This window comes from Falco punctatus (genome assembly GCF_963210335.1).
Source record: "Falco punctatus genome assembly, chromosome: Z".
NCBI lineage: Eukaryota > Metazoa > Chordata > Aves > Falconiformes > Falconidae > Falco > Falco punctatus.
The window spans coordinates 3,293,037-3,315,830 of NC_137586.1; the positions used below are offsets into that span (position 1 = coordinate 3,293,037).

At 40.2% G+C, this 22,794-nt stretch overlaps 1 protein-coding gene across 6 annotated transcripts in view; it reads left to right on the forward strand.

Annotated features, from left to right (window-relative positions):
* The window catches only part of DYM (dymeclin), a 219,545-nt gene that overhangs the window by 155,315 nt on the left and 41,436 nt on the right, over nt 1-22,794 (forward strand). The window lies entirely within an intron of this gene.

Consider the following 22,794-nt stretch of genomic DNA (forward strand, 5'->3'; position numbering starts at 1 on the left):
CAAATGGCAAAACAAACCCACAACTATTAATAGCTAAGAGACTTACTGTACCCTGTCAACTTGCAATTTTCAAGCCATTTGTATTTCAGGATGTTTAAATCATACAGTTAAAAACATTATTTTTAATAACAGGCCTTTGGCATCCACAGTTTCTTAAAATGCCTAAAAATGATTGAAAACAATTCCCAGTGAGCCTTCAGGGGAGTACTGTAGTCATGGGGCAAATTAGTATGTTCTGAACACACGGATACATACAGTGCTCTTCAGTTTGCTGAGCCAATACCCACAAACAGGCAACAATTTTGTAATTTAATTGCACAGCTTGTTGGAAAATCTTTAGTTTCGGTACAAGAAGGAGATGTCTTCCAAGGACTTGAATGATATCTTTGTACAACTGAAGCATCTTTCATTTGTACTCATTTGAACTCTTGCTGCAATACTCTGTAAAAAAAAAAAAGAGAAAAAAAAAAAGTTGATTTTATCAGTTGTTCTAGATTTTTGAGGATGAAAATGTAACAACTGGTTTATTTGCAATGTTAATACATGTTCCAGGACATGCCTGAGACATTACATATCATATAACTCTAGCATTAAGTATAAAAATCCTGAAAAAAGATAATTTGATGTAATAGTTTAATGACTTTAATCTAATTCAGCTAACCGGGTTTCTTCACCTGCATATTTAAGTTGTTATTGCTGACACATACCATACAAACTAAAGTCACTTCGTTATTCAGAGACTGGCGGCTTTATAAAGCATATGAACCACTTGCAGTTTTTTCCTGTGCATTCCAGCTGCCTTACCTTGCCCTAATTCACGTGACGCTCTTAACAATAACTTGGGATTTCAAGGCTTCTGATTTCTCTCCCAGAACTTGCCATCTAACCTTTAATTTTTGGAACTTTAAACATTTCAGCCAGAACCCCTTCAAGTTAGTTTGTGGTTAAAGAGGAGGAGATCCCACTTCTGTTTGCCTGATGAGATGATACACGAGCTGCATAAAGCTCTTCTGTCTGCATGGGCAGTTGAAAGCTCTCAGGACTTTGAAACCTCGGGGAGGGGTTGGTGGCCCTTTCCCGTGGTTTTGCTTCTCATGGGCTCGTGATGTAGGGGCTTCTGTACTGCAGTAGTGAGAACTGCAGTACTCTGGATGCATTGAGTGTTTCTGAGTGTTGTGGTTGATAAGGCTCTTGGGGACGTATTTCTCAGAGGTGATTAATCCCGTGTCATGCCAGATTACAGTTTAAGCAGTTACACAGCTGTATGTTCAGATTCCTGTTGTGGTCTCATGGCCATTTATTGAGCTGTCCTGGAGAGCCATGGTGCTTCACTTGGCTTCCAGGGCAAAGGGAGGCTGCTTTGGTGGCGGTGATGGCTTTTCATACCTAGGATATATCATACGATGTATCACGTGGAGCATCTCCCTTATGAGCAAGGACTGAGAGAGCTGGCCCTCTTTAGCCTGCAGAGGAGGGACTGAGAAGGGAGCTTATCAATGTCTACAAATATCTTAAGGATGGGTATAAGGAGGACGGGGCCAGGCTCTTTCCAGTGGCGCCCAGCAACAGGACAAGGGGCAACGGGCACAAACTGCAGCACAGGCAGTTCCGTCTGAATGTGAGGGCAAAGTTCTTCGAGGGTGGCAGAGCCCTGGGACAGGCTGCCCAGAGGGGCTGTGGGGTCTCCTGCTCTGGAGACATTCAAACCCACCTGGACGTGACTCTGTGCAGCCTGCTTGAGCAGAACCAGCTTCAACAGGGGGTTGGACTAAATGATCTCTAGAGGGCCCTTCCCACCCTGACCATCCTGTAATTCTGTGATATCATGAGCTAGTTGTGCCGGACATGCAGTATCACAGCCCAGAGGGGCTGCAGTGGGTGCTTGGGACTGGGTTTATGGACCCAGGGGCTCAGTGAGCTGGAACTGCTGCTAAGGCTGTCTATTTTGCAACTGGCCTCTGAGACGCTGTGGGGTCTGCGTTAAATATTTTCAAGCATCTTCAGGTGGCTAGAGGAGAGGGCTGAAACTTTTAACATTAATTTGTCTCCCTGATGCAGGGACTGCAGATACATGTGACCTGTTGTCAGAAGGAGAATATTGATTTTACGGAGAGAGACCCATATGTTTTCTCCCCTAGACAAACAAATTGCCATCCCCGCTGTTCAGAGGAAAGAAGATAGCATGGTACACAGTTGTGTTTGTAAAAGAGCACATATATTTATGTGTATGCACACATAGGTATTTCTTTACCTACATGTTAAGATTTATATTTGAAGGTGTGTAAGTATTTGGTGCTTGAAAAATATTTTGTAGGTTTTGGATAGCTTTTTAACTTCCTGGATGTGAACAATATCACAGTTAAGAAAAGACCCATGGTGCTCTCTGTACAACGTTATCCCCTCACAGGTGGAGGCAGCTGAGAATTGCAGTTTATGGAGCAGTGCTGGGGAATGTGGGGGAATGTGGTGGTGGTGTGATGTAGGGAGAAGGAGATCAGTTGGAAAGACTGATGTAGGAGAGGGTAAAATCAGTGAAGTTCAATGGCCTTCGTTTTGAAAAAGGAATGTATGCATTTATTCATGGCTTTTTTTTTCCCCCTCCAAATCGCTCATGTTCCAGCTCAATCTGAGGCACAGCCAGTTGACTAAATAGAAATTGAGGCCAGATTTTATTACTTCAGCATATTCTGCTTCTGAAAGCCCATGTTTGTTACCTGTAAGAATAGCAAAGAATCTAGGAACTGAGGTAACTTAAGTATCTGAAGTCTGTCCTACCGCTGTATCCCGTCATGGAGCTAAAGAAAGGGATGATTCTGGGATTGCCTGCTCTGCCCAGGTTTATATCTAGAGATGAGGAGGACTGCTGAGTAAGCTATTCTCTTCACAGGTTTCATTCAGACCAGTCGGAATATTTTTTTAAAAAAATATTTCTCGTTATTTTTTAATTCACTTTTAATGTAGAAATTCTTTTTTTCTTACTCTGTTCTGTAATCCAAAAGTTAATTTGCATGGGACCTGGGTCACAAGGCTTAAATTGTACATAAACTTATTCTAAGTCTTGCTTCAGGTCTTGTCTTGAACCTTTCTACACATTTCTAAGTATTAGACATCGAAAAAAAAATTATGGTAAATATTGTGTGTTCCTCCTTAGGACCAGGAAGGGTATGCAAGGAAAAAGGCAACATCAGTGATCTTGAGTTGAGCCCTGTCCACTGTGAGCACCATATGATGGAGAGGTGCTAGGGCTCTGAGTGCAGCGGCACAGCGTGCCCATGTCCTAGTACACACACACACACAAAGGCAACAAATGGAGATGGGATGAGATCAGCATCTCTTAATTTCTGAGTGCTCAAGCAGTGGTACTGTTCCTACTCTTAAGTTTTTGACCTAATACACAGTCCTTAAGCTGCTGATTATTGGTGGTGGTAAAAATATACTGGGATCTTCCTTTACCATATTACTTACAGTCGTCTTGTGGGTATCTGCTGTGGACTACCATCAGGTTTGTGGTATGCCAACAAAGCTGTGGGTATCTTCCTGTGAACTAGAACAAGGAACTGACTTAGTTGGCTTTTATATTGTTTTTATTGAGGTTTTCTGAGCTTTAAAAAAGAGAAGTGCAGGTTGTTTCATTTATTAAATTGCCTTGGTCCTTCCCTGATAAACTTGCCAATGTGATGGGATTCAGGAGCAGGGTGGAGAAGCCAGCAAGGAAGAGGGAAGAACCCCCTGTCATCAAACCATCGCCTCGGAGACAGGATCCTTGGTTAGACCAGTTCTCATGCTACTTCATTTGCTAGTTTGTTTAATAAGCTTTGTTATGAAGGATTATATTCATAATAGCAATGACCTGGTTTGAAATACCACAGCTGGGTCAAGTTGTCCTTGCCCATGAGTATCTCCAAGCTTGAAGAAGTGGGAAAAATCAGTTGGGTTTTTTATTGCTTTCTTGCATTCAATGAAAGTGCATTTTCCAAAACTTTTAACAAACAAGAAAACTGGTAATAAAATAACAGAGAATTTTTCTTAATTCAGTTCAAATCAAGACAAATTACTTAAGTAAACATATCACTTATTTTCTTGTAATTTTATTACAGCCTAATGTAATTTGTTAAATCATAGATACCTAATAGCGCAACTGGAGGCACGCTATTTCCCTCGGAAAGTAGCACGTCAGACCGCTTGTTGGAGCTCGCATCTACCCAAACAGTTGCTTTTTAGGGATTTCGTAGTATGTGTATGATTTTCAAGCACTTTAGTGCTTGTTCTACTGCAGCTGGTAACAAGAGATTCTCCTTAACTATTTCTAGGAAGGGAGAGGGTGAAGTAGGAGTAAGTTTTTAATTTTGGCAAGCTTACGTCAGAGCTTCAGAATTCACTTGCTAATGTAAGAAAAAAGCCCCAACAAACTTGCTTAATGCAAAAACTGAGGAAAATAAAAATCAAATGTAGACATAGTTTTAGATTCAACGAGTTTGACATGCATCATCGCTTGAGTCTGTATTCAGATACGTAGATTTTGGTTGGGTTTCTAAATTTATTTCAACATTATCTACTGCAACACAGGGACAAGGGGTTTTATGTCAGTGGGAGCCCAAAATCTTGTTTACTGGTGGTGGGTGTGAAGGCTTAGTAGTTAAATGAAAACAAAACAGATTTTGAGAATCACTCAACACCCAGGGTAGAGGTCACAGTTCTGAGCACCCCACGCTGCTGTCTGCTGGGAGTTCTCTCTACCATCCGTGGGGATTTTACCGACAGCCTTCAGTTGCTGTAATGGAATAATAGTCACAGAAAATAGCATAGGTAAATGATGCTAGCCACATAGGAAAAATTCTAAAATTCACTTCAGTTTAACTATTATTTTTTTTTACCTTCTAAATTTTGGCTATGAAAAAATGCATTGTTCTATCCAGATGAAGCTTAAATGTGTTAGGGAAAATTCTAAAAATAATCCCACTTAGTGCCAATGTCTTCAGTTATTTCATATGTAGGACTGTCACTTCAACAGCACTTCGATGTTTCTATCACTGACAGAATCCCCCCAGCAAGGCAGTGTAGTGTTAGACTTTTCATATTTACAGGTGTACTCCTGTGAATATAAGAACAGTCTCCTTTAACCCCCTCTGCAACATCTGCTGGGTTTGTGTTAGTTAAGGTATAGAAATAAATGTGTGTTGGCAATCCAAAGGGAAAAATTATTAATGTAGTGAGCTATGTATGTGTGTACATATGTATGTGTATATATATACATAGATATATACACAATATCTACATAGATATATACACACACACAAATAGTCTGCAGTAGCAAAGCCTGGTGGTACTGGGAGAATTCCCCATCAGAGCCGACCCTTTTCCTGGCCATTTACCAACCCAGTTGAATGTACCTGCTGTGTGGAGCTGGTGTTACACGGAGGCTTGGAATTCTGTGAATGTCAGTGAGTTTTCTTCCCGTCTGAATAACAAGAATTAAATTTTGCATTTGGGTAATGAGATTTCTCTGTTTCTTTTTTCTTTTCCTTCTCAGTTTGTGCTCCATAATGGGCTAAATGAAGTCCAATATTTAGATTCTTCTTTGATTTATCCTTGATTTATATGGTAAATAGAAAGCAGCTGTCTATTTAAGCATCTAATTCTTGAAACTCCTAGGCCCCTCCAGCGTCATCTGGAAATAATGTAGCTTGTAAAACAAAGCTAAGAAGAAAAAGCAATGTTTGTTTTATGTGGGATGAATAACTTCAGTTGGGGTCCTTCTAATTCGGCCATGATGAGGGTTATTAAAAAGCAGTATTACAAAAGTAGTTTCAACAAAAAGAAGGTTTTTGTAACTTGTATCTTGTTATTATAGTTGATTATATTCAAAGCTGCAAGTACTTCATAAATAGTCCTTCCTTTTAGTTTCTCCAACTGAGAACCAAGCTAATCTCCCTCCTGTACATGGATAGATGTTAAAAGGTTCCCCTGATTCATTTACTCCCTAGAAAGAAATTGCCTTTTGTAAGTAAAGGCTCCATATTTATCTTGGAAATTTGGAATTGCTCAAGGGTAGGTAAAATCGGGTCTATGAACTGCAGTGTTAGCTGTCTTTTAAACGTAATGAAACAAATCTAAAATCTATAAATTTTCTGGGTTCAGTTACATTACAGTGGATGAAAGATGATAGTACCATAGATTCGAAACTCTGAATTCAGCCTTATTTTCCATATAAGCATAGTTGTGGCTTTACTGAACAACTAAAGCAAAACTGGAGTTCTAGAAATGTGTAATATTAGCCGCTGTAGACTAAAATATTTTGTCCATGATATTTGTTTACCATTACATTGTCATATAATTCCTATGCTGTCCCTTTGATGGCACTGCCAGAGTGTTCTCGTCATAGCGTGGTATTTCAGTGAGGGTTATGGGGTCTTGTGGTAGTCATATTTTTATGAAGGATGCTGTGCAATGAAGTTAATTTTTTTAGCCTATCCAGCGTGTAGCAAACAAGTATTTCATTCACTATTGATGTGAACAATGTTTGAACTGTGTAAATAAATGTTTGATGTTTTGGGGTCCTATAATATGTTTTGTACTTACATAGCTAGTATTGCATTAGAAACGCTGCAGCCCTCTCTGATTTTTTTAATTGATCTGAAGAACTGGTTTAATGCAGAACTCTGCCACCAGACATAAGCATTTTCCTATAAATACGTGCTATCATGAATAAATAGGAAGTCTTCCCTGCGATCATCTGATGACTCTAGTAATGATGCAGAAATGAAATTAAACCCACTTCCAAATAAACTGGTCAGCCGTAATAGAGTTAGCATGATGCAATTAACGTTTAGCTGGTAGTCTGTAAAAATACTGCTTAGTGGTAACTGCTGTGAGTGTACAAAATGTGTATTACTTGTTTATCTGTAGAATTGAAGACACTGTTGGCAGAATGAGAAGTTTTTACGACATTAAATTAAGACTCCTAACTGAGATATGTCCATATTTGTCAAATACTTGGAGGAGGGGAAGGCTAAGGTAGTTTATTTTGTCATAACGTTTCTTCAAAACTCTGAAGCCACCCGCTTTTCAGCAAAAGCACTGCTGAAGTCTCTTCAGTATTCTTTCTGTCTATTTTCTTCCATTTTTATATGTCACTAAGTAACTCAGTAAGATTTTTTTGATTGCATTAGACAAGCATTGTTAATAGTCTAAAAATTCATTTTTGTGTGTGAATTTTCAGGTCCTTTTGTCTGCTGTAAAAAATTGAAAATACGGTTATACAAGAAATTTTTTTTCCAGTTTTTTTCTGAAGGTAATATATAGTAAACAAGTATAATATTGTAATGTTTTTTTATAGTGAGTGGATTCTAGCAATTTAAGTTGCATTTATTAGGAGAGTCACCTTCTTTTGCACTGAAGTTCCTTCTTTTTGATTACTCTGAGTTGATGGCTCATGAGCAGAAGTAACATTTTCAATATTGGGTTATTCTTGGGCATGCCTGTCTCCACTGCAGTCTTGAGCCAAAGGCCTATAAATACATTTTCTAAATATTAGTCATACCCTCCTTCAGATGAATTATATTTTAGCTTAAAGAACACTACTCCTACCTTATCCCCCTATTTTTATATCATCAAACACCTAGAAATTTCAGAATAGACTGAAATAGCCAACCTAACCCAAATCTAAAGCAAGCTTTTGTATTGAATAATAACCAAATTCTGCAGTTCTGTCTGAATTCTTAATCAGTTCTTTCCTTGAAGTGACTTGGAAACTTTCCTGAGAAAATGCTGCATAAATTACCCTTAAACGGAAAGAACTGTCCTAGAATCCTGCGATAAAGATGACTGTGAAGTTCAGCCTATTTAAACTTCTCTGTATCAGTATGAAGGACTAATAGTGATTTGCAGTTGGTCCTTGCATTATTGCATCTTTAAAAATATGCTTGTGGTTGAAGGATTTTTGTACAAATATGTTGAAGAACATTAAAATGATGTTCTTCAAAAAGATGATCTGCTTTCATCGTTCAGGGTTCCACAAAAGTCTCATTGGTGTCTGGTTATTCATGTTTTGTATAGATGGCCTTAAGCCTTATTTCACTAAAAAATTGTCAGTATTTTGGAAGAGAAGAGCAAGTACTATCTTTTTTTAAAAAAAACAGATCTTTTAATATGGTGGCAGCATCTTATGATCATCTCATTGAGAATGTTTCATTCTCCAGATCTTTGAGACATGAGAACAAATTGTAAGAGCTGAACAGAACTTACAATAGAGCAATACAAACACCTACTAGCCTTTCTTTAAAAGTGTTATTTTGATCATTACACACATTAGAAGAAAGCCAAGCATGAAGATCATAATTTTTTACTTATTTTCCTCCTTTAATAGTTACATAGGTTTAGGGCACTGTCATTACTCTGCAGGAAAGGTTATAAATGATGGCATTTGTTTGCATTTTTTTACTCAAAAGATGTGTTTTTGGTAAGACCACTTAAACATGTATCCTTAAATGAGATGATTAAAGAAGTTGTGAGAGCTTGTTTCAGAAATGGATGAACACTATCTTAAGGGTCCCAAAGTAAGCGGTAAAATGTCATACGCTGATTTTTGTACTGATTTTTGTACTGTGCGTCTGCTTCTGTTGCATTTGAGAACGCTGGAAGCCTGATGCAATACTGGGATTTTAGAAGGGCCTGAGGTGTGATACAGCATAAGCTGTAGATGGAATATGTGTTATGTTTTTAAGAGAAAGCCTGCGCAAGCCTCTCTGTAAATACTGTTTATTACTGCCTTGTAAGCCAACATTTGCTCAGTTCAGACTAATGACAAATTGTGAAATGCTTGGATGAAAAAAGTAATAGTACTGGTTTTCCAAAGCATCTTTCTTTGCTGCTTTGGTCTTCAGATGCTTTTCCTGCTGCTTTCTTCATAAAAGTGAGTTGTTCAGGGCTTTTTAGATGACGACAACTACTCTGGATGGTTCATCTGTCAAACCTGCATAGATGAACAGAAAACCCCAGTGCAGTAGCTCTCCAAAGAGCAGGATTTATTTTTGTAACTGCTATGTATTTCAACAATGTAGTAAAAGAAACTTCTAGTGTTCCTAAAGTAAGGTTTTGATTGAAAAATGTAATGCTTAAAACCCAGAAGTATGTTACCATATGTTATAAACATCTCAGTAATTCAGAAAGCTGGTAGTCATATTCTACACCTGTTTTCTGCCAGTGAAATAGCAAACATAAAGCCATTTCAGGGAAGTAGCTTTTAAAACATTCATGAGGCAAAATGACTCTAATATATTGCTGTTATTTAATCCTCCTATATTCTTACCCACAACACTGTTGGAAGATGTCTGTGATTGCCTACCCTGCTCTGAAACAAAGCTGAGACGAGTAAGATGTTTTGGGGGGTTTTTTTTGTTCCTCTTCAGACATGTAACTGCAATGTGGTGGAGGTTTTCCAGAAGTGCTCTTGTACATATTTAGGCTTGAGCCCAAGCTGAGTGAGCTGTGCCCTGCTACTGAAGTATGTGACATCTTTTTCAAAGACAGTGTTCCGCTGCATTTTTCTTGCTGTCAGGCTGGTACAGCGTGTACAGAGGCTGTTCCACTCCCGCATTTGTGTGCGTGCTAACCCAAACTCTTGACCTTGAAGAAACTGTTTACTAATAACAAAAAACACCTATCCTGTTCCAGAGAAAAGAAGATGGGTAATAACATTATAGATTAGATGTAACGTTTTCATTACAATAGCAATCAGAATCTGAAGTGTATCTCTTCCCTCCAGATAAACTGAAAAGAGAATGGATGTTGCAGTTCTTTAAGAAGGCAGCTCTTTAAGCTACTCTCTGGCAACTTATCCCTGGCACTTGTGAACAGATCAGATGTTTACTCAATGCAGAGGGGAAAAAAAAATCAGCTGAACAAATCCGGATAAATTTTCCCATTCCCACACTAATATTTTAGATTTTGATAAATCGAGATGATAGGAAGAGTCCTGTCACATTCACATGGGGAAAAAAATCTTCATTGACTTTTCCTGAAACATAAAATTACTTTTCTTCAATACATTAGCTATCTTACCTCGTGGTAGACTCTTAATTAGAATTCATTAGAAAACTTAGCATAATTTATAGGTAACCAGCTAATAACTGTTGACCGGATTTTGGTGAGGAACAGTTGACTGACTCCAGGATAGATGCACGACATAAGTGCTTCTCTGTCTTTCAAACGCGGTGATCTCTCATCTTGTCGGTGTCTGTCATTGCTGCACTTTATGACAAAGGCTACACAAAATTGAGCTTTGTCCCAAAATAGGTAAGACTTCATAAATATTTCAGGAAATTTTATTTAGTTGGATAAGGCAGATTTTACATATTTCTATCAAGAGTGTTTTGCTTCAGTATTTGGCAAAATGTCATTTGTTGCTTATAGTTCATTTTGGAACAGGTGCCTGCATACATAGGCTTCTAGAATTACTCTCTGTGAATTTTGGGTTTTCCAAATCTCAGCTAAAGGTTCTTCTTCTGGCGCTGGGGCTACAGCTGCTGTGTGCTTCCAGACCATTCAGCAGGAAGCGGAGCAGTGGTCATCAGCTTCTGTGTTTATCAGCATTCATGCAATGTCCAGGGGAATGCACTTGAAAAATAAGATGGAATATAGGAAAAACAACATTTAATCTAAAAGTTACTCCATTTTATTTGGTTTGCTTGCTGTCAGCTCTCAGAAGGCTGTTTCTCATCTGCTTCCTATTTGCATTTTATTCAACCAGAGAGAGCAGTTCTTGAAATTTGGTTATTGAGGCTTTTCAGGCCCATCTTAATAGAATAAATGAAACTACTGCTGGTAGTGACTATTTTGAAGAGGTGGTGAGAGGAAAACAAAGACACTTTATTATACTTCAGTATATTTTGAAAGGGCTTACCCATAGATCCTTCAGACTGCAGTTTCAAAGATCACTAATGCAGTTTTTCCTTCTAATATGATAGGCTTCTCACATCTTTGTTTATCTATCCACTTCAATTTTCAAAATATTAACACCACTGAAAGAATTAGTATAGTATGTATGCCAAGCGGCCTTATAAGAAGTTGTATTGCTGAATTGCTTTTCTAACCATGCTGCTGTATTTTTAACATCTCAGAAGAAATCAAAGCACTCTCCATGTCTTCTCTTCAGCTCTGGGGTAAAATGATGGCTGCAAAGCAGCATATTCCCGCTTACAACAGTTTGGGAATCTTTTACCATCATCCCTTATCGAGGGTCTGTTACCTGGGACTCGCTGGTTTTTATCATGCACTGCTAGTATTTAAGGAGCTACAACATGCAAAGAATACTTCACCATCACAAAAGTTCTCTGTGTGCACACTGTCACCTTCTGTAGGAACAGCAGCAGGTTAAATCAACGTTTTTATTATTATTATTTTAAAACATGGCTAATGTTGTCAGGAGGCAGTTTAAATGTTTTGGGTTGTTTTTATTTTGTGATTATTTTTATATTAACATCTTACTCAGCTCACTACCTTTGCAGTGATTTTTCTCGTTTGAGCAAAGCAGGAGCCTCACACTGCCGAGGCATGGGAGGAGTGCTGGGTGGCCTCAGCATTAACACCGCTTCGCTTGCCTCCTTGACATTCCCTAAATTGTAATGATGGAGATGTCTGCTCTGGAAACTCCTTCTGACTTCCTTATGCGTCCCACAGAAATTTCAATAGCAATTTTACCCTAAGGGCAAGAATACAGAGTCTTTTGGCTGCTGAGTGTGTGGCGAGTAGCTCCGACTTCTCCCACTGACATCCTGTGTGTCATCAGGACGAGAAGATCTTCTGCTTGGAGAGGATTGGAATTATGGAAATTTGATGCAGTCCATGTTTATTATTGAGGACTTGAATTCCACAGGCTTGCTTGTAATGTTTCTTAAGTAGGGTCAAAATTATTCAGCGTGGTACTTTCAGTGGGAGACAACTGCCGTAGTTCCAGGGCAATGATGGTTTTGAAATGTCATGGCAAAGATGCTGAACCACAGGATCTAATCAGTGAAGAACCAATGGAGAACTTTTGAATTCAGCTTCTGTGCACCTGGCAGCTTTAATGAGGGATTGGTATTTACTCAGTTAGGTTTACTACTTGCTCAATTAAAATTGCTTAGGCACTGAAGATAGGTCTGCAGGATCTGTAGCAGTGAGTGATTTTCTTGAATGACAGCAGTGGGTGCATTGGAAATACTGTCTTAGATGTGTATATATTTTGCAGTGGTGTTGGTTGTTGCTACCGTACATAGTACCAAGGCTGAAGAAAATAGCTGATAATATAGTCAGAAACGATGCTGGGGCTATAAGGAACTGGTGGTTAAATTACATTCTTTAACTGTGGTGTACTGTATGGAGGAAGGTTTGGGAGGTGTGAAGGGAAAATGTGAAGAAAACTGTTTGGTTTAAATTGCTAACTGGTCTTTATTCTGTCTGTTTGCAAGATATAATGTTTTCCCATCTTGTTCTTCTTTGTGCTAGAAATAAGGGGTTATATACTTCAGTTAAACATCACATAGGATAAAAAGGATGAGAACCCATTTCAAACAAGCATTAAAGATATGATAAGGATTCTTAAATCTGGACTTCAGTGCATGCTAAAACACAAACATCAGTGTGTATGTTAGCAACAGTACCCTTTTGAAAAATTGTGAAGCTTGTTCCTTTTTGGAGAACTGCTTGCTTCAAAGAGGTTCAGCAGAAGTCGTCTTTATGGAATAGACTTTTAGGTCTAGAGATTTCATTAAATAGTATTTACATATTTAATGCAAGAATGTGAAACTTTCTGTAAGTGTTACATAAGACCTGCCATGCAATTAAAAAGAAAAGAAAAATAATTGGGAAGTGTCAAAGTTTCAGTTGACGTAGCAGTAATTACTGCATAACACCTCCAAACAGTTTTGCTGGTGACATCTTCCAGCAAAGCTGCATGTGGAATCAGAAGCTTTTTCACTTGAGTAACGTCTTTAAAGTCCTTGAACTCTACTCAGGGTAGATGGGTTCTGTTAATTAAAGCTTGTATCATGATAATCTATTTACCTTTGTATGGTGCATATGGAATTTGTCCTTTCCTGTTCTACCAGTCAAACTAAACAAAATCTTCCCATGCCTCTACGGAATGGTGCTTTGTTTCAAGGAGAAATGGAGAATTCTCTGTTTCCTTTCAATAGCAAGAAAACCACATCATTTCAGGCGTGATTTGACAAAAATACAAATTCACAGTTTTAACTTTAATCTTTTTTAAAGTTAAAATGAACATAGTCATTTTCCTAGCTTCAGTTGCTTCCTAGCTTTTGTGGGACCTCAGAAAATGATTGGGTTTAATTCTACTAAATATTGTTTGCATTTTGCTGTTATGGTTGCATTTGGCTTGGAAGTACTGTGTTCTTTTGCAGACCGTGTTGAAAATAACACGTTCTTGCATGGGCAGTGTTGGGGCCCCTAGCTGGTGGCCATCAGGTACTTTGGGCACTGTGGTGGATCCCCTTATGACGGAGCTTCTTGGTGGGCTTAGACCAGCCTCTGAGGCTTGACCTTGAGTAGATGCCTTCTGTAGTCATTTACTTTTTCTAAGCTAGTTGGGGTGAAATTCATTTTAGGTGATCTGTCATTTTGCCATCTTAAGAAATTACTGGAGGAGACTTGTCACCCCTTTGCTTTCCAGGGTGGAATTCAGCACTTGAATTAGATGGGAAGTTCCAAGAATGGAGTTTGGAAGCACCGAGATGCTGGGATGAAATGCCAAAGAGGAGGACTATCTTAAGTCCTGTTCTCTGGAACTGACACTTTTTGCTCTCGTGATCCTGAATCCCAGTCTACAGAAATGCCCAGGTCTGCATCTCTCCTGCATTTAGGTGCTTCTCCATCCTTTTGGGTCCAGATGGCTGCTCGCTCTTTCCTTTTAAAGCCCTACTGATAGAACAGATTAGTCGTAGCATCCCTCTGGGAAGTGAAACACCTTTAGCTCACAGCTGCCTAATAATCTGACCATAGGTTCTGCAAGCAGAGTCAACATCTGTCCTTCCTACTGAAGTGTTGCCACACTGCCAGCAGAGATCCTCTCTAAAAAGAGAATATATTTCACTGTTTGTGTAGTGAGGGAGTTACTCTGCTAAAACTGTTTGCCAGTTAACTTCCCATGCCACTATTCATTTCAAACAGGGATATGCCGTGCAAGAATTAAATAAAGCTGAACTTTTCCCAGTTGTGAAAACCCTCAGTAAATGGGTAAATGGGTGCAGGCCTGTGAGAGTGAAGCATCACCAAGAATCAGCGAAGCACCGAGGGGATTTAGGCCAATGTCTAGACATTTTTGATTGATTTAGGAGCCTGACTTTGTAATAAGATAGAGGGTAAGTTAAAGTGTTTCAGCATGAAGCGGTTTAGGATTGGAATTTCAAAGAAAGCAAGGGTGTGGGTGGAAGAAGAGATGCAGGTGAAGGTGTGACCAGGAGGTGAGTTGTGGATTAGCTGTAGGTTGGCTGAGTAATAAGCACAGTGCACTGAAATCATGTGAGAAGTACCAGCAAAGTATCTGCACCTTCACTGGACATATATATGTCCTCGGAATAGTAGAATCACAGAATGGTTTGGGTTGGAAGGGACCTTAAAGCCCATCCAGTTCCAAACCCCTGCCATGGGCAGGGACACCCTCCACTAGACCAGGTTGCTCCAAGCCCCATCCGAAACACAGAAACAGCTTTATATTTTCTTGGTCAGTGGCTATTGAAGTCAAACCCTGTGACAAACAGGGCTTTAGAGCATTGAAGCAGTTGGGTTTGCTACCTTGGTAGGTGTTGTTTGGTGTGTTTTCCCTTGGAGCAGACAGGTCCCAGGCTGTTTGCTCTGGGACAGGACACACCACCACAGCATTTCCTCTAGCATAGCCTTGTGGCAGGCTCTCCTGGAGATGTGTGATGTGATACGGGCTTTCTGAAAGCCTTGTGTTTCTCTTGGGAAATGTTGCATTACCACATGAGCTGGCTTGACAAAGTGGTGAGACATTGCTGAAAACCTGCACTTTCAGCTTCCTCGGTTATTCGGGAAGGCAATGATAGCGAGCGTCAGGATGTTCGGTTTATTTAGTAAAGTGTCTGGCAACAAACTTCACTCTGGTGTGACAGCTCTACTTTCATTTCTAAGCAGTAATCAGAGATGCCAAGGTTAGTTTGGGAGGTTATATTCACTATAACTCCTGGAATTTTTCTCATAATACCTTTTTTCCCACAATTCAACATTATGGCCAAAAGTTATCTGGGTTTGACATAGAACAGGCAAAGAATATATGTCAGTAAAATAGATGAAGATAAGATTTCTGTCACCAAAGGCTTGGCTTTGAAGTTCCTTTGCGCATTGAGTGGAAGAGCAGTGTTCTTGTGCAATTCCTTCTTTCCCCTCCACTCTTCCAATCCTTTGGCAGAGTGAGTTTATTTTGTTGAAGGTTTTTTTTCTGCTGAAAATGCAGGAAATTCAGACAGCTCTCTTGGAAGCTCCCCAAAGCTAATACAAACAAGATACATATGCTTCTCTTAAAGTAACTAAAAATAAAGTAAATTATTTGAAACTATTTAACTGTAGAAATTCCCCTGTAAAGAGGAAAGGGACGTTTACATCATTATAATTGTGGATGCTGTTAAATTACGTTATCAAGGTGAAATTCCCTGGAGTGTAGAATTGTCCGTTCCATGTGAAAGAGTCCATCACCCTGGAGTTTATAATAGCTGCGTTACAGGCAGGCATGGAAGAGCTAACTACTGAGTGTCCATAAAACATAATTATTTGAAATATTCCTAAGCATGTATAATGCTAGCTGAAAAAAAATGCAGTGGAAAATGAACTGAAGCTCCCTATCTATCTAGACTTTTTGTGGGTTCAGCTGATGGGCCTGGAACAGTTTCCAGATTTCTTCTCCTTGTTTCTCTGTGGTAAAAAGAAGAATGGCAGGAGCTGTCTGTGTGTGGTTAATTTGGCATTTTTAGTCTTTTTGGTATGTATAATGTATATGGGGTGTGTATCCTTTTGTTTTCCATTGCTGACAAAATTGCCTTTAAAGTCCTGTCTGTGTCATGAGGAACATAGTTGTTTACGATTACAACTTTTTATGGCTTATGGCTGCAAATTATATTTGGGGTGGGAGAATTTCATTGAAAATATTAAATGTGAAGAATTCTAATGAGGCATCATGGATAGGGGCTTGGAATGAAGAAAAGCCGTAATCAAGGTTGCTTGTGCAACCTTCACACTCACCTTTCCTCTCTCTATTCCCTCACCCATATGGTAGCCTTCAGCCTCAGATCTGAAGATGGGTGGTCCCCACTGCATGGATGCAGCAACACAAATGTGATGCAGCCCTGCCTGGTGCGCAGAATGCCGTACCCACTGCTTGCTGCATCTTCCTCTGGCTCTTCTTCCTCCACGTTACCTGGCTGGGAGAAGAGGACTGGACATGCAAAGGGAGACACTGGAACAGGTTGCCCGGAGAAGCTGTGGATGCCCCATCCCTGGCAGTGCCCAAGGCCAGGCTGGGGCTTGGAGCCACCTGGGCTGGGGGGAGGTGGCCCTGCCCGGGGCAGGGGTTGGAACTGGGTGGGCTTTGAGGTCCCTTCCAACCCAAACCATTCTATGGTTCTATGAAATGACCCAGAGGGGGCAGTCAGAGCTAGCTCGGACGGTGGAAAGTCAGAGATGGTTTTGCTGCTTTGAATTGTGGAGTGGCTAGGAAGGAAACCATTAAAGCATCTCAATCTAAAGCTCCTTCAAGTAGCTTCTTTACAGCTTTTGCATACTGTATGTACTCCTCACCCCACTGGAGAGGGGCCTGTAGTGTCGGTAATAGTGAACCAAAGCCACCGAGCTTCAACATAAAGAAACTTGCACTTTTGAAAATTCAAATGTCAAGGCATTCCATTAGTGGCAGCAGATGCCACTCTCTAAAAGCCATTCATTGTCATAAGCAATAAGTTCAGAATTCTGTTTGAGCATGGTTTTATGCAGCCTGTGTTTCTGTCAAGTATTTCTTTTGCTATTATAGGTGACATTTCCACTTTATTTCATCAGATTTCTTTTAATTAAGACTTCAGTACAGTGTGCCTTTCCTGGTTTTTGGTTTGGTTTTGGTTTTTTTTACCCTATTTACACTGTGCAGTTGTAGCATATTGCATTACCCATCCCTGCTCAGGTTGTGTTTTCTTAGGCAGATAATCTTCCTGCTCAGATTGTACTAACTGTGTAACTGCCTTTTTGATGGTGGTTGTCGTACTGCCATTTCAACAGGCAGAAATCTCTAGCAGCTATTTAACTGAAAGTATTGGTTGGCTGGAAAATTGCTGTGATGTGAATGCGTGGTGGGAAGTGGTGGTTTTTTTAGTAGGCAGTAGTGTCCTGGATGTACACACGTATTGTCGGATACTGCATAGCACTGTTCATGGGGGTCCTGCCACGAAGGAGAAGGTGCTCTGTTAGATGTTTGATTTTTTTTAAAAGTCACAAAGTAGATCTGTTCAGGCATACAATTATTTGTTGCTTTGGATTGCGGATTACTATACATCCAGGTAAAAAGAAAAAACCAAAATTGTTGCATTTAAGTGAATTCTAGCTCACAATGAATAAATACATTATAATACATCATGTGGACATGATATGATAAGTTTGTGCACTAGGGCTTTTTAGAATCACGGAACGGTTTGGGTGGGACGGGACCTTCAAAGTCCCTCCAGCCCAGCCCCCTGCCATGGGCAGGGACACCTTCAGCTGGATCAGGTTGCTCAGAGCCCGTCCAGCCTGGCCTTGGATGTTCCCAGGGATGGGCCATCGGGCACCTCTCTGGGCCGCCTGTGCCAGTGCCTCACCATCCCTAGCGTAAAACATTTCTTCCTACTGAAAACTCTGTCCCCATCTTTCTTCAAAGTCCCCTTTAACTGTTAAAAGGCAGAATTTTTAACCTGAAGAAAACTCTAATTATTTCATTCTTCACACTCAAATCAAGGTTTCAGTATTTCCTTGGATTCAGCTGTACTGTCACTGCTGATAACTGGCAATCAAATGGTTAAGCCAGCTCAGGGTTGTGTGCCCACAGTGGGATGCTGTCATTGATTGTCTATCAGGTCTTTGCCATCTTTCTGGGTAAATGGTCAAAAATGCAATATGTCATTAAGAAATCTATCAGCATCCAGCTTGCAGCTATGCTATGAAATACGCCAGGAACCACCCAGAAACGGGGCAATGTTCCACGTATGGCCTGTACCCAGGACCAAGGGTCAAAAGTTGAGCTGGGCTCAAACGAGGGACTTCTGTGTCACTCGGAGCCGAAGCAGGGATGGGAGCACTCAAATCAGCTCTGCAATGAGGACAGATCTCATGTGGCAGCCAAAGGTTGGCTGATGTGAACATCGGCCTGGTGAGATCACAGGCTGCAATCGTGGAGAAAACAGCATCAGCAAGATTAGCAGAAGTCTTTTAAAAGTGTTCCTTTTTCTCAAACTTGATACAAAGCTTATTTCATTGTGAAAGACAGCCTCATGTCCACCCTTGCTTATAAATGTCTCTTCATAACATCACAAGTGACTGAAATTCTTATTCTCAAATGACTATTATTTTCCATATAAACTAGTGTAGAAGAAAAGAAAACAGCAGAATAATTTTGTCTCATTTTTTATTATACAGTACAAACCATGAGAGATGGTTACACAGAGTTAACACAAATGACACATGGACATTCGTCTCTCTTTCTCCTAAGAATTGTTAACATTTAGAGGCTGGAGATTTGCATTCATTCATAATAGAACTTTTTTATCCAGTTTTTTATTGTTACAAAAATAAAAATGAATTTAATGTCAAATTAAAAAGATGAGCACTCAGAATGTTCCACTGCAGGAACCAGAAGATGGGTACCATAAAGCAAGCCAGTTTTGGGTCACACTGAGTTCTAGCGTGCTCCACTGACAGTGATGCATTTGCTTCACCTTGTGGTGGGTAAATATGCCTGTGAGGAACCTAACCGTGAGCACGCGGCCAGGGTTTGGGGGTTAGGCTGCTTGATTTCTCAGATATTTTATAAGCTGTATACTTTTTAACTGTTTCTATGCATCAGTGTCTTTCCAGCAGTAAGTATTGAATTCTCTGGAAGTCTTTGCCCAGGAGAATGCCGTGCTAATTAGTAATTATATTGCAGTAAGGAAAGCAAGAGTATTGCAGGCGGGTCAGAGATGGGAACACCCAGCTCTGCCTGTAGTTTGCCTTGGCTTTGCACATTTGTGTTTTCCTTGTTGGTGTTTGTCAAACTCTGATTACTTTTCTCCAGATTATATTCTCATTCCTGCGCTCGTGTTTTCTTCGGCATCCTCTCAGCTTGTTTTCATTCTCTTTTCTCTGGCATTACCACTTGTTTGTTCTTTTTTCTTTTAACAAAAGAGACCTAGGCTACCCAGAACCGTACCCTGATCTCTTGTCACTGTGACTGCCTGGTTTGTTCCTTGTGCAACTGGGACATGACCGAGAATATGGCTTTCTGCCTTAAAAATTAAAATCTTTGCAAAAAAGTGCCACATTTTTCATTCCCATCCAGAGAAGGAACTGTGAGGTGGTTACCTAAGGTTATATTAGTGCTGCGCCTACATTCCCGTCCCTTTTGCAGGTGTGATTTCAATCTCAGAAAGTTGGTACCAGACTTTAGCTTCCACATTGCTTTTAATGACAGGTATAATTATTTCTATGGGCACAAACAAAAAAAAAAAAAAAGAGGAGGAGGAGGACTGGTATTCAGTGTCGACAGAGGCATTATCTGAGCCCTGTTTTGTAGAGGAAAACTGTGATAATTTTAAATGAGAATGCCACATTGAGTTTGTGAATTGTAAGCAATAGAAAAATGCCATTACTTTTAACTCCTCTGTCATTTAAATGTGCTGTTTAGTAGATTGAAAGTTGTCTACCTGTCACCGTCCCAAATCAGTATCTGGCTTTTCTTTTCATATAACAGCTCATTCAGTCCAAATCAAAAGTCGTACAATGTTGCTGTGGACAATGTGGTAGTCGTTGTCTTGGCCACACGTGTTCAGCGTTTCAGCTGTGTTCAGCTGGTCTGAAAGTTAATATGCAGAGTGATAAACTTCTCTTCAACAACAAGATGTTTTTGTAACCTTATTTGTATCTGTTGTGACGCCACGTCTAGATGCAGAGGGGGGCCTTAGCTTGATACTGGTGATACAGAGCAACAAAAGCACACAGCATTTTATCAGCTCTTACAGCATTTCTCCATTGTCTCATCCAAGCGCTGTCCTTGGCTTTCTGCTTGTTTTTTCCTGTTTTGAAAACTTTTGAGCCTTTACAAATGCTTTAATCGCTAATTATAGGAGCATACAGCTCTCCATATAACATATATGCAATAATGGGATTCAGTCCCACTTCCCTGTCTTTTGTGGACCTCATTCTTCTTGTAAATGATTTTTTTGATACAGTCAGTTGTGGGTAAAATCTTCACTGTAGCACTTGGTTTTCTTCATTTGGGTCCCAGATTCTTCACTTGGACCTGAAAAACGGATGCTTGGTTCTGTCCATCAGCTTCTAAAAACTTTAAATATCATTACTAAGCAGTAACCTCTGGTTACTTTTAATTCTTTGAAGCTGACCAATGGCAGAGTCTGCCTTTTCTTGAAATAACATGTTTAGGGATGCTTAGCAACGCTTTCTGTTTGAACTAGCTGTATGCCCTGGTTTTAAGGTGAACACATTTTATTAAAAAGCATTTAGTTTTTTGAAAATTAATTGTGTGGCTTGTTACCTTTCTGGTAACTGGATAGCTCTTGCTTGATCCTGAATCATAATGTTTCTGCAGAAATGTGTTCTGTATTTTAGGGTAGTGTCTCAGTCACTGGGTCATCCTGCTCTGCTGGGTGAGAGAATTACACCAAGGCTCAGATCTTTTTAAAAGCCACTATAAGATACCATATTCTGAAATAAATTTGAGTTGATAGGCAAGTACCACTCTCCAGATGAGTTAGCCAGGTCTGGATTTTTCTTCAGATCCCGGCTGAAGCAATTATTTCTGGGTTTGTGTAATATTTTGCATTACAGACATTTCACAGCATCTTAACTGGGATGCTATTTCATGGCACGCTAACTAGGAAACTACAGACAGAGGAGCCACCTGTGTTCTGAGTGTAAAGGTTGTTTCTGTCAGAGAAGAATGCGATCCCGTTGACAAAGTAGCTGCGGTGATCAGCTTTGTAAGGGTTTCTGCCAGCACTGTTAGCTACACTACAATGGTAATTCAGGTGGCTGAGGCAAAGTCATTAAAAAAGAGGAGGAGATCCTCACATTTAGAAAAAAAACTGACCTCCACAGTCAGTCGGGCAACACTGCTAAAGAAGGAAATTTAATTGGAACGTGTGCACCAAATATTGTTCTTCAAACAAGAATTTCAAAAGGCTTTCATCATTTAGATCTCCTTTTAACATGCAGAAGGCAAGTGGTGTGGGTGACTAAATTAGAGTGCTGCTGCGTTTCAGCAGCAGTGTGAGGATGGACACTCCCTCCTTTGTGGCTCTCAGCACCATGGAAGAGATGGAGGAGCAGGTTAGGGGAGTGATGCTGCCTTCTGCAAGGCCATAGCTATGCTTGCAGGAAGAAAAGTATCTTTGCTTTCACAGAATCTTGGAATGGCCAGGGTTGGAAGGGACCTCTGGAGACAATCTAGTCCAACCCCTTGCTAAAGCAGGTCCCCTAGGGCAGGTTGCACAGAGTCGCATCCAGGCAGGTTCTGAATGTCTCCAGAGAAGGAGACACCACAGCCCCTCTGGGCAGAGCAGAGTGGTAGCAAAAAATTTTGCTCTTTATATGACTCTATCCAGGATAATGAACAGTTCTGTATTCTCTTCTGCCTTGGTAAGAGCATATATCTGACAAGTGACAATTCCTACAGCTGCCTTACAGTAGAAGACAGCTACATACACATCGAATGACAGTCCAACAGAGCGCCGCTGCAAGTACAGCCTTGTTATGGGGCTTTTAAGTGCCTTATGATAACTCAGAAAATGACTACATTGTAGGCAGTCGGCAAAAGGAAATGCCAGTGGTTTCAGTGTTCATACTAAGCAGAAAAACTCAAGCTGGTTTAGTATGATTCATATTCTTGCCAGACCAGTAAAGTCTCACAGTCCAGCGTTTGATGTGGTGGAGAGACCTAACGATACAAAGAAAGCAGGTAGCCTTTTTTACCCTATCCACGGGACGACAGACAGCTCTCTGGTCTGAACAACTGCGTCAGGCATATCCTGACGTGCAGCCCAAGGAGAGAAATCCAGGAGGCTAGCCGGGGTTCACATGCCAGCTTGTTCAGCTTGGAAAGCTTGAGTTTCAGAGTCATCAGGAATGCTTTGTCAAAGGCATTGTCAAGGTGAAAAGCTCTACAGGTTTATCTTGAGCATTAAGCTTAGCGTACTACAAAAGAAGATTTCTTTTTTTCATTTATTACAAGTATTCTTCAATGCCAAATAAATATGAAAACCGAAAAGGCCAGGGACGAAGTGTGGCGAGCAGTGGCAGATGTTCAAGGTGCTGTGGGTTTTGATCCAGTCAGTTTTCCTTCTCCTGTCTTTGATTTTCTCTTTCACCAGCCACTTCTTATTTTTCTGATTATTTTTTTTTCCCTTTCTTCTTCTCCCTATTCCACCTCCCCAAGAAGGGGCTCAATAGAAAATGTATTAAATTAAATTAAATGTATGCTGAAGTGCTTTTACTTAGTCTTTTTTTTTCAACCCTTCTTATGCTAAGTTCACGTAACACTTAGTGAATTTGACT